At 46.0% G+C, this 20,461-nt stretch overlaps 1 protein-coding gene and 1 non-coding gene across 2 annotated transcripts in view; both read left to right on the top strand.

The window, feature by feature from the left end:
* Positions 1–20,461, top strand: part of LOC126194829 (oxysterol-binding protein-related protein 1-like) — a 424,899-nt gene that overhangs the window by 161,600 nt on the left and 242,838 nt on the right. The gene's annotated exons all lie outside the window — the stretch shown is intronic.
* Positions 17,804–17,878, top strand: Trnat-ugu (transfer RNA threonine (anticodon UGU)). The gene has a single exon. It is a non-coding gene; the product is annotated as a tRNA-Thr (tRNA).

Here is a 20,461-nt window from a genome sequence, read left to right as displayed (position 1 = left end):
AAATATGTATCATTTGAATTCATGAACATTCAGAATTTTAATGTTTTTTTTCTGTCCACTATGTCAGTACTTGTGATTTATCAACATGTTCAAGTAAAAAATTATTTTTCTCACTAATTTCTTGTAACGTTAGTTTTTATTTTTTTCGTAGCAGCTGGCAAGAATTTTCTTTTGGGAAGTACTCCATCATATTCTAGAATTAAAAACAGAGATGTCTAATATGTTTTTCTGAATTTTTACTAACATTTGAAATTATCACTAACTGAAAATGTTGTAAGATGGCGAGATGACCTTTAGTAGACTATTGTCGTGGCGACCGCTATGGCCATTTCATTTCTTGTTCCACTCGCAAATAGGACAAGGGGGAGGGGGGTCTGCCCAAGGGCTCCACACTAACCCTAATTTCTCGCGTCTTATCTACGTGATCCTTGTGCGAGATGCACGTTGGCGGCAGTAGAATAGTTCTGCAGCTGGCCTCAAAAGTCGGTTCATCGTTTTCCCTCCAGGGGTTCCCGGTCGAGCTCACGAAGCATCTCTGTAATACTTGTGTGATGATCGAACCTAGCAGCGTGCCCTCGAATTGCTTCGATATCTTCCTGTAACTCGACTTGGTTGCGACACACACTCGAATGGTACTCGTGAATGGGTCGCATTAGTGTTCTATATACCATCTCCTTCGTACATGGGCTACACCTTCCCAAAATTCTCCCAATAAAACGATCTCGAGCCTTCCCTACCACCACCCGAAATGCTTATTCAATTTCATATTGCATTGCAGCTTTACATCTACATATTTAATCGATGTGACTGCCAAGTTGCACCCTACTAATTCTGTACTCGAATGTTACAGGGTTGTTTTCCCTTCTCATCCCCGTTAACGTAAATTTTTCTACGTTTATAGAAAACTGCCATTCATCACACAAACTAGAAGTCTACGTCATTCTGTATCATCCTGCAGTCACTCAATGACAACACCTTCCCGTACACTACAGCGTTATGAGCAAACAGCTGTACATTGTTGCTCACCCTGTCCATCAGATCATTTATGTTTATAGAGAACAAGAGCAGTCATATCACACTTCCCTAGGGCATTTCTTACAATACCCTTGTCTCTAACAGTCGCTATCGAGGGCAACATACTGGCTTCTGTTACATAAGAAGTCTTCGAGCTACTTACATGTCTATGGACTTAAACCGTTTACTTGGACCTTCGTCAACTGTTTGCAGTTGTGCACGATGTAAAATACTTTCCGGAAGTCTGGGAATATTGTAACTGCAGTGTGCCCTCGCTCCATGGTTTATGGTAGATTATGTGAGAAAAAGGTGGGAATTTAAGGAGATCGGACCTGGATAAACTGAGTAAACCAGAGATTGTACAGAGTTTCAGGGAGAGTATAAGGGAACAATTGACAGGAATGGGGGAAAGAAATACAGTAGAAGAAGAATGGGTAGCTTTGAGAGATGAAGTAGTGAAGGCAGCAGAGGACCTAGTAGGTAGAAAGGCGAGGGCTAGTAGAAATCCTTGGGTAACAGAAGAAATATTGAATTTAATTGATGAAAGGAGAAAATATAAAAATGCAGTAAATGAAGCAGGCAAAAAGGAATACAAACGTCTCAAAAATGAGATCGACAGGAAGTGCAAAATGGCTAAGCAGGGATGGCTAGAGGACAAATGTAAAGATGTAGAGGCTTATCTCACTAGGGGTAAGATAGATACTGCCCACAGGAAAATTAAAGAGACCTTTGGAGAAAAGAGAACCACTTGTATGAATATCAAGAGCTCAGATGGAAACCCAGTTCTAAGCAAAGAAGGGAAAGCAGAAAGGTGGAAAGAATATATAGAGGGTCTATACAGGGGCGATGTACTTGAGGACAATATTATGGAAATGGAAGAGGATGTAGATGAAGATGAAATTGGAGATACGATACTGTGTGAAGAGTTTGACAGAGCACTAAAAGACCTGAGTCGAAACAAGGCCCTGGGAGTAGACAACATTCCATTAGAACTATTGACGGCCTTGGGAGAGCCAGTCCAGGACAAAACTCTACCATCTGGTGAGCAAGATGTATGAGAGAGGCGAAATACTCTCAGATTTCAAGAAGAATATAATAATTCCAATCCCAAAGAAAGCAGGTGTTGACAGATGTGACAATTACCGAACGATCAGTTTAATAAGTCACGGATGCAAAATACTATTGCGAATTCTCTACAGACGAATGGAAAAACTGATAGTAGCCGACCTCGGGGAAGATCAGTTTGGATTCCGTAGAAATGTTGGAACACGTGAGGCAATACTGACCCTACGACTTATCTCAGAAGCTAGATTAAGGAAAGGCAAACCTACGTTTTTAGCATTTGCAGACTTAGAGAAAGCTTTTGAGAATGTTGACTGGAATACTCTCTTTCAAATTCTGAAGGTGGTAGGGGTAAAATACAGGAGCGAAAGGCTATTTAAAATTTGTACAGAAACCAGATGGCAGTTGTAAGAGTCGAGGGACATGAAAGGGATGCAGTGGTTGGGAAGGGAGTAAGACAGGGTTGTAGCCTCTCCCCGATGTTATTCAATCTGTATATTGAGCAAGCAGTGAAGGAAACAAAAGAAAAATTCGGAGTAGGTATTAAAATCCACGGAGAAGAAATAAAAACTTTGAGGTTCGCCGATGACATTGTAATTCTGTCAGAGACAGCAAAGGACTTGGAAGAGCAGTTGAACGGAATGGACAGTGTCATGAAAGGAGGGTATAAGATGAACATCAACAAAAGCAAAACGAGGATAATGGAATGTAGTCAAATTAAGTCGGGTGATGCTGCGGGAATTAGATTAGGAAATGAGACACTCAAAGTAGTAAAGGAGTTTTGCTATTTGGGGAGCAAAATAACTGATGATGGTCGAAATAGAGAGGATATAAAATGTAGACTGGCAATGGCAAGGAAAACGTTTTTGAAGAAGAGAAATTTGTTAACATCGAGTATAGATTTAAATGTCAGGAAGTCGTTTCTGAAAGTATTTGTATGGGGTGTAGCCATGTATGGAAGTGAAACATGGACGATAACTAGTTTGGACAAGAAGAGAATAGAAGCTTTCGAAATGTGGTGCTACAGAAGAATGCTGAAGATTAGATTGGTAGATCATATAACTAATGAGGAGGTATTGAATAGGATTCGGGAGAAGAGAAGTTTGTGGCACAACTTGACTAGAAGAAGGGATCGGTTGGTAGGACATGTTCTGAGGCATAAAGGGATTACCAATTTAGTATTGGAGGGCAGTGTGGAGGGTAAAAATCGTAGAGGGAGACCAAGAGATGAATACACTAAACAGATTCAGAAGGATGTAGGTTGCAGTAGGTTTTGGGAGATGAAGAAGCTTGCACAGGATAGAGTAGCATGGAGAGCTGCATCAAACCAGACTGAAGACCACAACAACATGTGAGAAAAGGGCAAACTGAGTTTCACACGGTCAGTACTTCCTAAATCTGTGCTAATTTGTGAATAGAAGCTTTCCTGCCTCAAGGAAATTGGCTATATGACTCCCTACACCATAACACCTGTTCAACCAAAACGGTCAGGTTCGACAATTTTCCAGGTTGCATCACGTGTTCCCACCTCTCACTATCGGAGGATATGCCCACAGTCACTTCTCAGACTGAATCTGTACTTTTCCGTCAAGAGCAGGTGACCCTACTCTTCATTGTTTCAGTGTCTGTGTTCTTGACGTCATTGTAATCCGTGCCGCCCATGTGCATGTGTTAACGAACCACCACGCACTAGTCGTCGGGCAAAGAGACCACCCCCATGCAGTATCTGCCCCAGAGTGGAGTGAGTGATTATATGGCTTGCAGTCGGGTTACATGAATTTGCAGTTGCACCCGCTGTTTGCCGTCAGTCTATTCTTACTTGTTGCACACTGTAGCGGACATCTGCAGCTGTCAACCACTTCCTCTCTTTCGGGCAGCGGTGCCTGTAGTTCGGCACGCTCCCCACGCACATGAAAAAAAAAAAAAATGCTGTGACCAGTACATAACTCCTGGGCTACACACTTCGTTCTTCTCGTAGTTCCCGAATGATTCTTCCCCACGTGAAGCCATAGAGCTGTTGTCTTCGGACCACGCTGTAGTGAAGACCACCACCACAGTGTTCGCTGGTTGACACGCTGTCTTTTCTCGTTCTTTCAACTGCCTCATCTTGCGGTGCCAACTCCATGTGGCGCTATAGTCAAGCGGACTTCTCGCCATATGGCGTCAGTCTTTCCGTGCACGACTAGGAGACCTCTAACAACACGCTCCTGCACGCTCCTAGACTTTAGGACGATTTCACAGTTTGGCATAATACAAGTAGACCTAACATTCATGAAAGGTTTTGATAAGTCCGATCAGAAATGCAACAGTGTGCGTTGCTGTTAATGGTAATGTTGTTTTTGAAGTTAATACCATTCTTCTTGCAGCGCTGCTTTCAGCGAAGTATAATCGTTGGAGAGGACTGCGACCACCACGCTTTCCGAGAACGTCCCAAACATGCTGCGTGAGCTTCAAGTCAGCAGGAAAAACTGATCACGTCGTGCATAGAGCTGTTTGCTGTCGCAGTTATTCGTCTACAAAACGAGCCCTGAATACTTGGACGTTTGCGACTTGTAGGACGAAATCAACAACTTTTACATCAAAATAAGGACGTGCGCAATCATCTGGGTCGTTATCTCTATAGCACCAAGTTGACACAGTCCGACGTGGAATGACATGGTGGTACGGATGTTTGATGCATGATGAAGGCTCCGACTGAACGCCGAGTCAGAGAACGTTTGTTGCCAGCTTGCAAACTAGGCCTTGGCTCATCCGAGGACAGTTCGAGCCCCTCCATTGGTGTGAAATACACGTCGGCGCATGGTGGTCCCAAAGACTGAAAATCTGGCCAGTCTGGAAGTCATCGATCACGTATCAGCAGTTAAACAATTCACAACTGAAAATAAGTAATTATATAAAAATTTTTGTATATTCTGGAAGTTAATGAATATAAATTTTTACTAAAGATTGAAATTTTTTGTGGTAAGTTCCTGTGGGACCAAACTGCTGAGGTCAGCGATCCCTAGGCTTACACAGTACTTCATCTAACTTAAACTAACTTACACTGAGGACAACACACACATCCATGTCTGAGGGAGGACTCGAACCTTCGACGGTGGGAGCCGCGCGAACTGTGGCAAGGCGCCTCAGAACGCGCGGCACTAAAGGTTGAACAAATACTAATGATCTAAATATTTTTCCTTGAAAAACACCTGTTTGTTTCAAGTTAATTTTATTGTTTTAGAGATGTATATGTTACCGTGAAAGACCGAATCTGGAGATTGTCGTGATTCATATAGTCACAGACAACCTGGGTTATATCTCATGAATTTTCCTGAGAGTGAAAAGGGGCATGGCTCCCCCCAATCGTTAAAAACAATTTCAATATGTTATCTATATTTGACATGCAGCAATGTAGGCCATAAAATGCATCAGACGTAAAGTGGCAAGCGACTAGCCGCGCGGGATTAGCCGAGCGGTCTGGGCGCTGCAGTCATTGGCTGTGCGGCTGGTCCCGGCGGAGGTTCGAGTCCTCCCTCGGACATGGGTGTGTGTGTTTGTCCTTAGGATAGTTTAGGTAAGGTAGTGTGTAAGCTTAGGGACTGATGACCTTAGCAGTTAAGTCCCATAAGATTTCACACACATTTGAACATTTTAAGAATTTCAGGATCCATACAGTCTCTCGGTGTTTAGCCGAATTTTTTGCGAAATACCCTTAGTTTCACTTACACCAACAAATGTCGACATTCACGATGCACTGAATATGAAAGTTGAATAAAAATATTATTATTACGTTTTTAAATCATAATTTATGTTATGATATTTGTTAAAACAGGAGAAAGTTGTTGGACTTAAAAGGCAGTACATTCTTCTGGAATTAACAGTAGCTGCTACTCAGCGACATTTCCTGAGAAGTCTCATCTACGGAAAGTAACCTTTCTTTACGGTTACCTTTTTGTTTGCTAAATTATAAAAATCGGAATCTTCTATTCCAACTACAACTACCACACTTTTTATAGAAATAAACTCGTATTGTTCATTCAGGACTTGATATGCAGACATGGTGCGCTCCTCTTCAGTATGGCCAGTGCCAAATTTTCCTTCAAATGTATTAACAATTTCTTTCAGGTATTGCCGGCCGATGTTGGCCGCACGGTTCTAGGCGCTTCAGTCTGGAACCGCGCGACCGCTACGGTCACAGGTTCGAGTCCTGCCGCGGGCATGGATGTGTGTGATGTCCTTAGGTTAGTTAGGTTTAAGTAGTTCTAAGTTCTAGGGGACTGATGAACTGAGATGTTAAGTCCCATAGTGCTCAGAGCCATTTTGAACCAGATTAAAAACAAAAACAAAAAATCTTTCAGGTTTTCTTCGGTTTCAATATTTGCGATTTGTTTGCGAGACGAAGATAACGATCCTGTTCCTCTTTTTGGTTTAACGTCAAATGTGGCTTCATAAAGACTCCGACGTTTTGCTTCATGATATGTTGTCTTTTTGGCAAACTGAACAGAGAACAAACCATCTGATCATGTGGTTCCGTAAACATTCCCGGCGTAGTAATTGCTGATAATCATGTCGAGTTTCTAGCCGGAACATAAAGTCATCTTGACACAGTATTTCGGCGGTCCACCTGCCCCCCCCCCCCCCCTTCCCGTCTTCAGGTAAGTCATCGAGTTAGTACTCGCCGGATCGCTTTCGATATGAATATCATCTCACCATGTATTTGTATCGGCATCATTCATCCATGCAATTAACATATTCTTTATATTCTGATTGATGCCTTCAACCGAACCATCTAACATTTCCATTAAATTTAGGGCGTGCAGCCGCGCAAATAAAATTTCCTCCACTGATATTTCGGCCGCGTATCGTCCGGCCACCCTCAGAGTGAGTCACAAGACTGACGACAAGATGCCAAGCGCGGCCTTATATCCTCCACCGCGGCGGTACTGCGCATGCGGCTCACAGATGCTGGTCGGCGGCAGAGACATAGGCTTACACATGCGCCGCCTGTGGCGAAGGCGTACAGACTTTCGATTCGCTTATCGATGTTTGATCGGCGGCGGTGACACGATGACGACTTCTCTGCAGTTTAATTACTCCAAGAGCCGGATTCCATGCTTTGTCCAAATTAAAACCATTATCTCTATGTACTAAATTGTTAGCTAATCTAATTTCTATAGCTTCCTTGAATACAGATTCCCAAAAAGAGGAGGTGGATGTTAAAATCTTCACATCACTGTAATTCATGGAATGACCTTGTAACAATACAATGTTCGGCCACAAGTGACTTGTCTGGCTGTAATAAGCGTCTGTATCTTCGATGCTCCACACACCTCTCGTGAACGGTGCGTGTTGTTTGACCTATGTATCTGTGACCCGCATGCGCAGTACCGCCACGGTGGAGCATATAAGGCCGCGCTTGACATCTTGTCGTCACTCGCTGAGTAGCAGTCGAGGGTTGAGCATCGCTCCTCTCACTCGCGTACTGTCAGCCATAGGCCCCCGCTTGCACGGGAGTAAAAACAGGAGTGATCACCGGCTTTGTTTTTATTAAAACATTGACGGGCACTTGCACCGAGGTCTTAGCACGGACGGCACTTGGAGAAAATTTTGCATGGCGTCGCCTGGCAGAGTTGTCGTGTCTTCTCGTCGTTGTGGTATGTCGAGCTTGGGTGACGCCTTGGGGTCGCGGCGGTCTCTTTCCGCCGACGACACGAGGCGCGCTTTCTTGTTGCCGCGGGCCGCGCCGCCGGCCGTCTCGACCACCGCAGCTGCCGCAGAGTCAGTCTCTGCCCCCCCCCCCCCCCCCCAAGAATAGGGAAAACGTAGGCCAGGACCTGGAAGCGGGCCGCGGAACCACAGAGAGGTTTTCCGCCGCCCCCGTCCAGAATTCCGCGTCTGCCATCGTGATATTAGGGTCAGCTCTGCAACCGGAAAACCCAACGGTGCCAACAAAAGTTGCAACTGACAATAACCTGGCAGCAAGCCCCCTTTCTGCTACCGACATGGCAAAACCACATAATACGCAAACAAACAAATACATTGTCAGGATTTGCGATCCCGACCCTCCCTCCCCTCTCCTCAGCCCTCTCCTGCTTGCCCATGGCTGTAACCGCCTAGCCGACCACATCCGCAACCTGAATGGCAAGCAGAAGTCCAGTCAGCCGGCTAAAATCCTTCCCAAACCCGCAACTGCCACCCAACCCCCTACCCGATCCCAGTTCCTCAAATCCCCCCCACTCAAGTCCACCACATCCAAGCAACGGCGTGTAAGGAAGGACAAGAAGGAGAAGCACTCCAAGGGGAAAAAACACTCCACCACCACCACCCCAACCACTTCCACACCCTCTGAGGAGCCAGCGCCCCCGACAGCACCTGTTGTCGTCCTAGGAGGGGACCAGGAAACACCGGCACTGGAAGGGAACCACGAAACCGGGCAGGATGCGGATGGTTTCGTGCTGGCGAAGAAAACGTTTCGCCAGCCGAGGCTCCCGCCGGCCTGGGGAGTGGAACCCACCCCGAACAGGTTCCAGGCAGTGGCCGATGAGCCAGAGACACCACAAGACACAACAACACAAACACAAAACTAGGTCACCCACCACCTCCCCCCGATCGTCGCGGAGTTATCTCGGAATTACGAGGAACTCTTCGAAATGTTAAAAACAGCAATCGGGGGAGGCAATTTCAAAGCAAAACCTGCCGGTGGTGACAAAATAAAAATAACATTACTCACACTCGAGCACTACAACACAATAAAAACACTTCTCAACAACAAAAATCATACCCCACTACACTTTCCCTACAACAAAAACACGTAACAGAAACATTGTCATCAGAGACCTACCGAGACGAGTGGCCCCCCAGGCGATCAAAACAGACCTGACTGCCCAGGGGTACATCGTCAAGGCGGTCCAACAGATGGGAAACATAGGCAGCAAATGGCCCCTGTATCAGGTCACACTGCCAGACGTCCCACAGAACAAAAGGGACATTAAGACGATCCTGGCGGTCCCTGTGACCACTGAACCACTGCGCCGCAAAAACAAGACGGTGCAGTGCTTCAGATGTCAGGGCCTCAACCACATTGCGGCACACTGCTCAATGGCAGTAAGGTGCAGAAAATGCGCCGAGGCCCATGACACACGAACGTGCAACATAAAACACACGGACTCGCAAATAAGGTGCGCGCTGTGTGACAAAAACCACACAGCGGGTTACCAAGGTTGTGAGGTCCATAAAAGACACACACAGCAGGCAAAGGGCGCAAAGGCCGCCCCCCACACATGAAAAGAAAACACCACGAACCCATCCAGACACACAAGAAACCAAAACATTACAACACACACACAGACAAGGCCTGGGGAAAACCAAGGCCGGACACACCGAGGGCGACATATGCGGAAATGGTTTCTCCTCGGAGGAACCATGAAAGCGTAGCCCAATCACCACAACACCAGACACTATCACAAGAACAACATCGGGAAACACACAGCAACAACGACCAGGTCCACCATGACGGAGGAAGATCTAGGGAACCCCACACACACTCCCCCCCCCCCCCCCCCCTCCATGGATCAGTTGTTAGGCGTAATGGTGCAGACCATGAACCTCGTCATGGAAATGATGAAGGAATTCAGGGAAGCCCAGAAGCAGAATACACAGATCCTCGTCGCCCTTCAGGCAACAGTCCAGCAGTCGCTTCCCTCTGCGACTTCCTCAGTAGTATCAAAACCCCATCATGAATAGACGACCGAATATTCAAGGCCTGACAATGTGCGTCTTTAACGCAGACGGCATTGTTAATCAAGAGGTCGAGTTCCGAGAACTCATGAAGGAGTTCTCCATCGACATATGCATGATGGGGGAAACCCACCTAAAACCGGGAATAAAAGCGACAGTTCCCAACTACGTTACCTACCGTAAAGACAGGCCAACCCAAGGCGGAGGAGTGGCCATATATGTAAAAAGAGGGATCCCCCACCACCAGGTATTCTTACCACCTACCAACAAAATCGAAGCAGTGGCGGTGGAAGTGACCACTGCCACTGGACCCCTAACAATTGTTGCAGTCTACCGACCCCCACATGACCAGATAGATGAGGGAGACATAGCTGCTCTAGGGCAAATTGAGGGCAAACTCGTAATAGGGGGATACTTCAATGCCAAACACCCTGATTGGAATTCTAGAGTAACCTCCAGAGCAGGCGCCAAACTGCAACAACTAGCGCGCACCCACCACTTCGAAACATGGGGTCCAGTCGAGCCCACACATTTTCCGAAAAACGGAAGCAGGCCCGATGTGTTAGACATAGCTCTCACTAGGAGAATCGCAGGATATGTGACCGCAAGGACAATCAACAGAATGTCCTCCGACCACAACCCAGTGATTCTAGAAGTCGATGTGGGAGAATGGGTAGCACTCCCACGGTCCCAGACGTCTTACAAACGCACAGACTGGGAGCGATACCAAGAAACTGTCGCCTCTGATATCGCTCGCGCTCCGCCACCTACTGCCGAAACAGTAGAACAAGCGCTACTAGACTTGACAGGCAACATCTTGCAGGCAGCGGAAGAGGCCACCCCCCCACAAAGGGACGGCCCTCCACCGCAAATACAACTCCCGGAACACTTGCTAGCTCAAATCCGGCACAAGAACAGGGTGGCAAAAGAGTGGAAGATCACCAGAAATCAGGCCACCAGGAGGCTGCTCAATCGTCTACAGAGAGAACTGAAGGTAGCGCTCAATGAGCACAGAAACCAGCAATGGCAAAACCGCCTCACAGCTCTCAAAGTAGACGATCATACACTATGGCAAGCGACCAAACAGTTTACAAAACGACGCGCTAGGATGCCGCCACTGCATGGCGAGCGGGGACTGGTCTACAGCCATGCTGGAAAGGCCAACGCCCTCGCCGACTCCTTCGAGAAGCAGTTCCAAGCGGCAGAACCCCAGGATGATGAGCATGAAAGAGTGGTCCGTCGTCAACTGGCCGTCTTCCTCAATGCTGAGGAGGACCCACAAGACGAACCCACAGTTTTTGCCCCCGAGGACGTGGCAAGAGTAATCAGGTCCCTCCCTACAAAAAAGGCGCCAGGGCACGATAGTGTCACAAACCAGTTAGTCAAAAAACTCCCACCCACAGCGATCACACACCTCGCGAACGTCCTCAACGAGATTACTCGTTCCCGTATTTTCCCAGCTTGCTGGAAACATGCGGAAGTGGTCGCGATACACAAACCAGGGAAAGACCCTCTATTCCCGCAGCACTACAGGCCGATTAGCCTCTTGCCAACTCTCAGCAAGATCTATGAGCGCCTCCTGCTAAGACCTATACAAGAACATATTACCAGAGAGCAAATTCTGCCGGATTTCCAATTCGGATTCCGGCAGAACCACTCTGCTCCACAACAGGTCATGAGAGTGGTTGAAGCAGCCACGGAGGGCTTCAACCACAGAGGCTACTGCGGGATAGTGCTACTAGACGTAGCCAAAGTCTTCGATTCAGTATGGCATAGAGGGCTACTCTACAAGTTGTACACACAAGGGTTTCCCGGGAGTATAGTTCAGCTGATCAAGAGCTATCTCACCAATAGGACTTTCTCCGTCAAAGTAGAAACTGCCACCTCCACCAGAAGGCGTATTCGTGCTGGGGTGCCACAGGGATCGGTCCTGGGGCCCGTATTGTACAGTTTGTACACTGCGGACACTCCAACGGCCCCCTGGTGCACACTGCACAGTACGCTGACGATACAGCCTTCTACACGAGAAACGAGAACAAGGACCTGGTCATTCGTAGGCTACAAAGGGTTTTAGATGACACAGAAACCTGGGCCCGTCGCTGGCGCATCACCATCAACTCGGAGAAGACACAGGCAATGCTGATTACCCGCAGGCTCGGAAGGCGCGAACCTCCTCAACGTCCCCCCCTCCACCTTCACCTAAATGGAACCCAACTCCCCTGGCGCAGAACCGCCAAGTACCTTGGTGTAACCTTGGACTCTCGTCTTACGTGGAAACCCCACATAGACGAGGTCCACAGGAAGGTCTGCGCCAGAATGTCCATCCTATACCCTATCCTGAACACAACCAGCTCCCTTCCTTGCCCAGTAGCAGTAAATGTATACCAGGCCCTGATCCGGCCGGTAATGGAGTATGCGTGCCCTGTCTGGGGATACGCGGCAAAGCAGCACCTGGACAAACTCCAGAGGCTGCAGAACCGCGCCCTCAGAAGGGCGCTGCGTCTACCTTATGATTCCCTACAGACGACCTGCACGCCGCAGCCGAAATCCCACTCCTGAGGGAGCGTTTTCAGGACCTGGCAAGGGCCTTCTATGAGGGTTCTTCCAGATCCGGAAATGCACTCATCCACTCCCTAGGTCGGTATGACATGTCCCGCGATAAGCATAAGCGCCCTATGACGATGACGATCTTCGACGACTAAGTCGAAGAGAAAAATCCCAATATCCATTCCCAAATCCTGCTCCTACCCAAACTACTACAATTATCTCGCCAAACCTCAGGCAAGTACCAGACTCACACAGAACAAACATCACATTTCACAGACACCAAAAAATACAGAAATAATCATACACACAAGTACACAGGGGAGTAAAAGCCGAAAGGCTACAAACTCCCCCTCACACTTCTCCAAAGAGGAGAAAGTATTAGATGTAAGCAGCAGCAGCTCTTGTCGTCAGTCTTGTGACTCACTCTGAGGATGGCCGGACGACACGCGGCCGAAATATCAGTGGAGGAAATTTTATTTGCGCGGCTGCATGCCCGAAATTTAATGGATTATTCATTACGCCGCGAGAAGTTGAAAAAGCACATCCAACAATTTTCTATACAACGCATGATTCGGATATGATTTAATTACAGAATTCCCTACTACCATTATCTGCTCTAAATATAGCTGGGGCACTAAATGTAAAAAAAAAAAAAAAATCTAAGAAGAAGGTGATACGCTACTTCTTCAGCTGCTGCAGTTTTCATAGGTCGTAGCTGGAGAAAGCTCGTTAAATGAACCTGGTTACCATTATGAACTTATACTCGCCATCCCTGCGTGACTGTATGTCTGTCAGATTGAAATGAAATTGGTCACTGGTTTCACAACAATGCCTTTTTTAGGTGCACTGTGTTTCATTTGACATCGTTTCCATAACTTAGAACGCAACATTACAACTTAATATCTGACATTTTTATATTTTATTTTCAATTCTTTAAGCGTACATCATCTTCCTCGAAGGTATGTTCTGGTGTGAATTTCAGATAGTATCAGGGGAAACAGTAAGTAATGACGTTTCTGCACATGTCCATATTCGTTTGTCATTTGTCAGGTCATTGTGATTTCAAAGAGATAACGCTCGTTTCCCAACACTTATATCGATGACCGCGTGATCGGCTCTCGACTTTGTGACAAGGAAGAATGTTTTTGCTCCGATTCACTCGTAGCAATTTGAAGTATCCTCTTAGGTTCCTGCCTAACCACACACTCGGAACTCGCCACATTCTCGGAAATAAGGAGCCAAATATGTGTGAGAAGGAAGAATACGAATTTTATTGCAACTCGTTTTAGTCGCAGCATTTAGAGCTGTTTTCTTAGGTTCCCACCTCGAAATATTTGTGTAAAGGGAGAATATGAATTTTATTGCTGCTCGTTTCAGTCGCAGGAATTTAAGCTGTTCTCTTAGGTTCCTGCCAACCACACACTCGGAAATCGCTAAATATTTATTTCATCCTTCGTTCTGAAATCAGAGGGAATGGAAATAACATCGAATATTGCAGAACATACTGGCATTACATTCAAAAGAATGTCCCAGAACATGTTAACAACACTCGCGTGATGTTTGTCTCATGTCTTGGTTATCATAGTTTTTGCTCTTGAAGGCTTATATCGTTGTTGCGATGTTAAGTGACATTTAATGATAATAGTGACGTGTCTGTGAAAAATATTCAGTGCTCCGTTACCTTGAAACTATAAAACAAGCGTGTTGACAATAACTCACTCCTGTGAGAGCGCTCTTATATGAAGACATTAACTGTCGATAAATCATAATGTGACATTTTATTACAACAATAATTATAATACATCATTACAAGAATGACGTGTACTCGTAAATCTCCGGTACGCTTGCATGAGGTTTTGTGAGAGACCCGTATCAAACGCTAACGAAAGTTGATAGTCGATCATGCGGTCGTCGATATTCCGCTTGACGTCAGAATGAAACTATCGTTACCCATTTCAAAGTCTCGCACGAAATTTATGTTTAGAATGACTTGTTTACTTTGCGATGTTTATCAAAGTGCATTCGACTTTCGTAAATGCCAAAGGTGGTTTTCTAAGTTCAAATCCGGTATTTTTCGTCTTTAGGTCTCTTAATGACCAAGAAGACCATCTTAAGGGCGGAAGTGCAAGCAAATCCGTATCAGACAATCGAGGAGCTGTCACACACATTAGCCGACCTTGTTTGACCATCTAAGAACATTTTCAGCAGATTGGTAAAGACAAAAAAAAAACTAACCGATCCACCACATGCAACTTAGTGCTTCAGCCGCACAATACAGAAGCATTTTTTGATCGCTTGATCACTGGAGATGAAAAATGGGTCCTCAATGATAATACAAAACACAAAAGGTAGTGGATCTCTCAATATGAATCTCCACGTTGTTATACCTAAAGTTTCGCTCCTTGAGCCAGTGTAGCCGGAAACCTACACTGGTGTCCAAAGTTAAAACAACAAACTGCTATTTCCCTGTCCTGTGTCTAACTTACGGTATCAAAACGTACAAACTGTCAACAGATGTCGTTACGATCCTGTTCTGCACGGAAGATGGCATTCCGACCAACGGACAACCACGCCAGCAATTACGTCAGAGCACCTATCAATCGGGATAGCGTTTGCGAGGTAGTCCCACATCCACAATCGCTGTGTACACAGTCAAGGACGTGCAATATGGCACAGAGTAGATGCCTACAGACTCTCTGCTGTGGCGGGCCATAGGAAGAATGGAAGCAAGAGGGTCACAAACTGATGTGGCCAGATGGCTTAATGTGAATTGTTCTGCTGTTTCTCCGATGTGGCGACGGTTTAGAGAGACCGAAACTGCATTCTGGAGACCAGGACAGGGTCGACCACGTGTGACATCAGATAAAGTGGACAGTTATGTGGTTGTAAGGGCACGACAGTACCGCCTTAGTACTGAACTGCAACTAGCATCTGACCTCGTGGCATCTCCTGGACGTATTGCATCGAGGCAAACGGTGTGCAGAAGGCTTCAGTAGAGTGGCCTTTATTGTTGGAGACCTGCTGTCTATTTATCTCTGTCGCGTCTTCACAGAAGGGAACGTCTAGAGTGGAGCCGTCGACATGCCACATGAACGGTCGAACAGTGTTGTTTTCACAGTTGAGTCCCAGTTTGGTTTGGAGAGTGATTCTCGACGATTTCGCTACTGGAGGGCACATGGATCACGATTTCGTGACCAAAACATTGTGGAAAGAGGCCGATATCGAGGAGGATCCCTAATGATGTGGGCAGGGGTTATGTTGACCACTCGGACACCTCTTCATGGAACTACAGGGTGAATCAGCAAAATTTAACTACTGTCAGATACCGCGGGGAGATCTTGGAATCTCATGCGTGGTTATTGCGAGGTACTGATGGACGATAATGCTCGACCTCATACAACACGGGTGGTTGATTCTTTTGGAAACGGGGCATACTCCACGCACGACGTGGCTTTCTAGCTCTCCCGATTTGAATCCTGTAGAACATGACTGGGATTCACTAGGGAAATGGGCTGCATCCACCAACCACTCTCTAAGGCTCGTGAGCAGTTCTGCAGGAAGAACGGGCGTTATAGCCGAGATTGATGACATCATTCACAGCATATCCCGTCGTTGTCATGCCTGGATTGGTGACAAAGATGGTCACACCTCATACTGAACACAATAACCAGTTGTCAGAATGTGCGTGTCAAATCCTTTAAGTTGGAAAAAAACGAAGAAGATTTTTGCCTACCGGTATGCGTGTTGCAGTTGATAACGTTGTGTATTCACTACATTGTTTCTACTTTGCTATCGCCTGTTTGTACTGTTCTGTGCCAAAATAAACGCAACTATGCAAAATTTCCGTTGTTGCTTTAATTATGGACACCAGTGTGTTTACCGTATGAATACTTAACTTTATAGGAATGATGATCAGCCCGTGCACTGCAGGATTTGCATAATTAATATTGTTAGTGTCATGACTGGCCGTTAGCGCCGGTACTGGTTCGGCAACGTAGGACGAACTCTGATTCCAAGGACCAAGAACATGCAGCGTGAACGGCACACGTTGCTGTGATGTTCTTCGCCAACATGCGATGCCTGCTCTACGGGAGAGTGATGCTTTGGAATCAACTGATTTGATCACAGTGGAGCTCCACCTCACATTGTTCGTGAGGCCACTCGTTTACTGCGTAATACACTTGGAGAAAACCATTGGCCGATAGTTCCAAACTGCGTGGCCATCAAGATCATTAAATTTGAAACCGTGTGCTTTCTGGCTGTGGGGTTATCTGAAGGACAGGGTTTAGGAACGGGAAACCATCACACGTAGAAAGTTCTGAAGATGAGCATAGCGAGTGAGATAGCGAACATCCCACCTGAGATGTTTCGGGCAGCAGTAGAACAGATGGTCGTCACATTGAGCGGTGTTTTAAACACGGAACGTAAACATGGTACGCAATTTACAAATGTTACTCTCTCAGGTGGAAATGTGTTTATTCGTTATTTATCTTCCACTTGTCCTTTCCAATGTTCCCACAACGTTTTGTTGTCCTATGATTACTCTTTTTTAGAGAGGCCCTCTGAAGTGGTTTGGTTATAACTACCCTGCACAGCTAAGCCAGATTTAGACCTCAAGAAGGCGCTTTTGAAATTCTGAAACGTGGACGAATGGCGAATGCAAACCTATACTATGAACAAGTGTGAACCGTGATTTATTTTCAAAGAATTTTCTTAAGAATTTATTTTGTTTACTAGCGATTCTTCAAGAACATTAACACACTTAATCGCACTATGTAAGCATGGAAGTAGTTGCCAGGGAGTAACTGATGAAATCATAACCAAATTCCTTTTAACAAATGGGAATTTTATTCACTTTAATATAGCCTAAAAGCATTTTTTAAAGCAACAGATTTAAAATTATAATCAGAAAGCACCCTCTATATATCAAAGTTACAATTTATTCAGAAGCAGAAAGAAACAAGTTTTGACTGTATGAGCTTTCGCTCCCTTTGACACGGCCGTAGTTACGACCGCTCACAGCAGCCTGTGAAAGACTACACTGGTGCAAATCTGCAACACACCAGATAACTTTAAATAAAGAGTCGGTCGGGGCACACATTTTCAACATGTCCCCAATGAAGTACATCAACGTCTGTTTGCAGCTAGGGTGTCCATTTAATTATCATTTCATTTGTAGCAAAGCTGCATGGTCATCCACGGTAACTGTTCTTTCGGGAACAGATACTACCGTCATATATAGTTAAAATATGGCTTCCCGGCCATTGACCTTCTTGTGCGAACGCACACGCTATGCCCGAACTCGTACGGGACTTGGTAGATTAATCTGCCACGAGTAATGAGTATGATGGGCAAACATCTATTAGACGCACTACGAATGTAGTGCTGTGGACATGTTGGCAATGTGGATCTCACGGGGAGCGTGCAAGGGATAAGTCCCTGCAGACGCACTATCCTCTGTGCCCGCGGTGGCTCAGATGGATAGAGCGTCTGCCATGTAAGCAGGAGATCCCGGGTTCGAGTCCCGGTCGGGGCACACATTTTCAACATGTCCCCAATGAAGTACATCAACGTCTGTTTGCAGCTAGGGTGTCCATTTAATTATCATTTCAATAGTTAAGATGCTCTACAGTACACAGATACCACCTCTCAAGATCATAGGCAATAATATCAAAGTTTCCGAAGATCAAAACATATTTCAGGTATTAGGCCGTTACACTCCAAGCAATAAATTCGTTAACACACCAAATCCGACAAACATGACAGAGGCAGCTACTAACGTACGGTAGATTGATAGGGAGATTACCGAACAACCCGAACCGCAGGTTGCTCTAACCCGCCCCTACTCCACAAGGGAAAAACAAACCACCCAATTCATAAATAACCACCTTCCCGCGGGTGGGCAAACGAAGAAGGATGGTCGGACGACCCCAAAGCAAAACTGCTGGTGACCTCACCAAGAAAACAATTAGAATTTAACAAGAGTAAATCAGACAACACATCACCAAGCACTTAACTTCTAGTAAACTGCGATTTCTCGAGAAGACCTGGCGAAGCACCCCCAAATCGCTCTACCGAACCGTCCGCTGCCAGCCGCTCTAACGGACGCAGGAAGGCGCGCCGATCTCCCGTCTCACGGCGTCGCAGCTCGCACCGGCCAGTCTGATGTGGGTTGACTCCTGTTGCTGTCCTGTCGACCGCGAAGTCACTACCCCTCGCTATACGCCGCGGCCCACTGGACTCACGTGGCGACCTCACATGCGCCTACGCTCAAGACGGACAAGTCATCTAGTGTCTTAGTGCGTGACCGACCAACCGATCGATCCAACCGCCAATGACCATTTCCTGAGAAAACTCGAGCAGACTGGCGGCCTAACGCGCAGACTCAGATGCAGGAACTAAGCCCCGACCGGGCGACCACTCGCTGAGTTCTCTTACTGGCGGAGTGGAAAGACTCATTTTGCCGGCTTTAAAGGTTGATCCGAACGACAGACAGACATTAACTGCCTAACAAATGCGGACGAGAGACAGACCCAGACTGACCGCCTGGCGAGCTCATAGCGCTCCTTAAATGTACGTGAACAGGCAGCCTTTCTCATTTCCCACTAGAGGGAGACACCAAAGCTGCGATTGCCACAACGGCGCCACCGCCGGAAACGGAGGGTGACTGCTTCACACTATGCGCTGCGGCGCGCTCTTCAAAACAACAATTTTTACCACAGCTCAAAGTGGATGAGTAAATCAATCTTTTAATTGAAAAATTCCCCGCGATTCTCAACAGAAAATGCATAATTCAGCAAACGACAATGCAAGACCGCTCTACGCAAGACGAACCCTGGGGAAAAAACACTAGTCCCATATTGTGCCTTCGGATTTTTATTCATTCCGACCGCTGCAACGCTTTCTAAGTGGCAAAAAGTTGGAAAATGTGGATTATGTGCAAAATGCCGTCTTCAGCAGTTTTTCTCAAAAACCAATTGATTTTCATCGATCCGGCATTGACAATTTGCATAATAGATGGCAAAAGGTGGTTGATAACAGAGGTGATTATATTACTGATTAAAAATAAAAACATGTTAACATTTTATCTATTTGAATTTAATGAAAAAACACATGTTCTGGTCCCCTAATATACTGAACAATCCATTATTGTTTTGTAACGTCATCAGATGGTCAAAACAAATTGTAAAATAGTTGAAACAATATATAAGTTTAAAATCATCTACATGAGTGCGGAAAGAAATCGAATAAATTTCTATTCCACGACAAGGCTGTAAATTCAAATAAATACTTATCGACTACAATTACGAATAACTTAAATTGGCACAATGGCATAGACAATGTTGTGGGAAAAGCAAACCAAAGTCAGCAGTGTATTGGCAAAACATTTAGAAGATGCCCTCTTCTGGAGTATCGCTGTGCTGTGTGGGATCCGCATCAGGCGCTACTGACGGGAGGACATCGACAGAGTTCAAAGGAGGGCAGCTCGTTTTGTACTATCGCAAAATATGGGAGAGAGCTCCACAGACATGATACGTCAATTAGAGTGGCAATCATTAAAACAAAGGCGTTTTTAGTTTCAGGATCTTCTCGTGAAATTTCAGTCACCAACTTTCTCCTCCGATTGCGCATATATTTTGGTGGCGCGCACATACATAGGGAGAAATAATCTTAATAAAATAAGAGACATCAGCACTCACGCAGAAAGATTAAAGCCTTCCGTGGCCGAGAGGTTCTAGGCGCTACAGTCTGGAACCGCGCGACCGCTACGGTCGCAGGTTCGAATCCTGCCTTGGGCATGGATGTGTGTGATGTCCTTAGGTTAGTTAGGTTTAAAGTAGTTCTAAGTTCTAGGGGACTGATGACCTCAGAAGTTAAGTCCCATAGTGCTCAGAGCCATTTGAACCATTTTGAACCATTAAAGCCTTCATTTCTCCTGCGCGCAGTTCGCGAGTGGAGCGGCTGAGAAATAGCTTGAAGATGTTTCGATGAACCCTCTGCAGGCATTAAATTGTGAATTGCAGAGTAATCATGTGGATGTAGCTGCAGACGTAGATGTAAATTGGTAACAAAATACTGTACATCTACATCTACGTGATTACTCAGCTATTCACAATAA

Source organism: Schistocerca nitens, chromosome 1 (genome assembly GCF_023898315.1).
Source record: "Schistocerca nitens isolate TAMUIC-IGC-003100 chromosome 1, iqSchNite1.1, whole genome shotgun sequence".
NCBI lineage: Eukaryota > Metazoa > Arthropoda > Insecta > Orthoptera > Acrididae > Schistocerca > Schistocerca nitens.
This window is presented reverse-complemented; position numbering and strand designations above follow the sequence as displayed.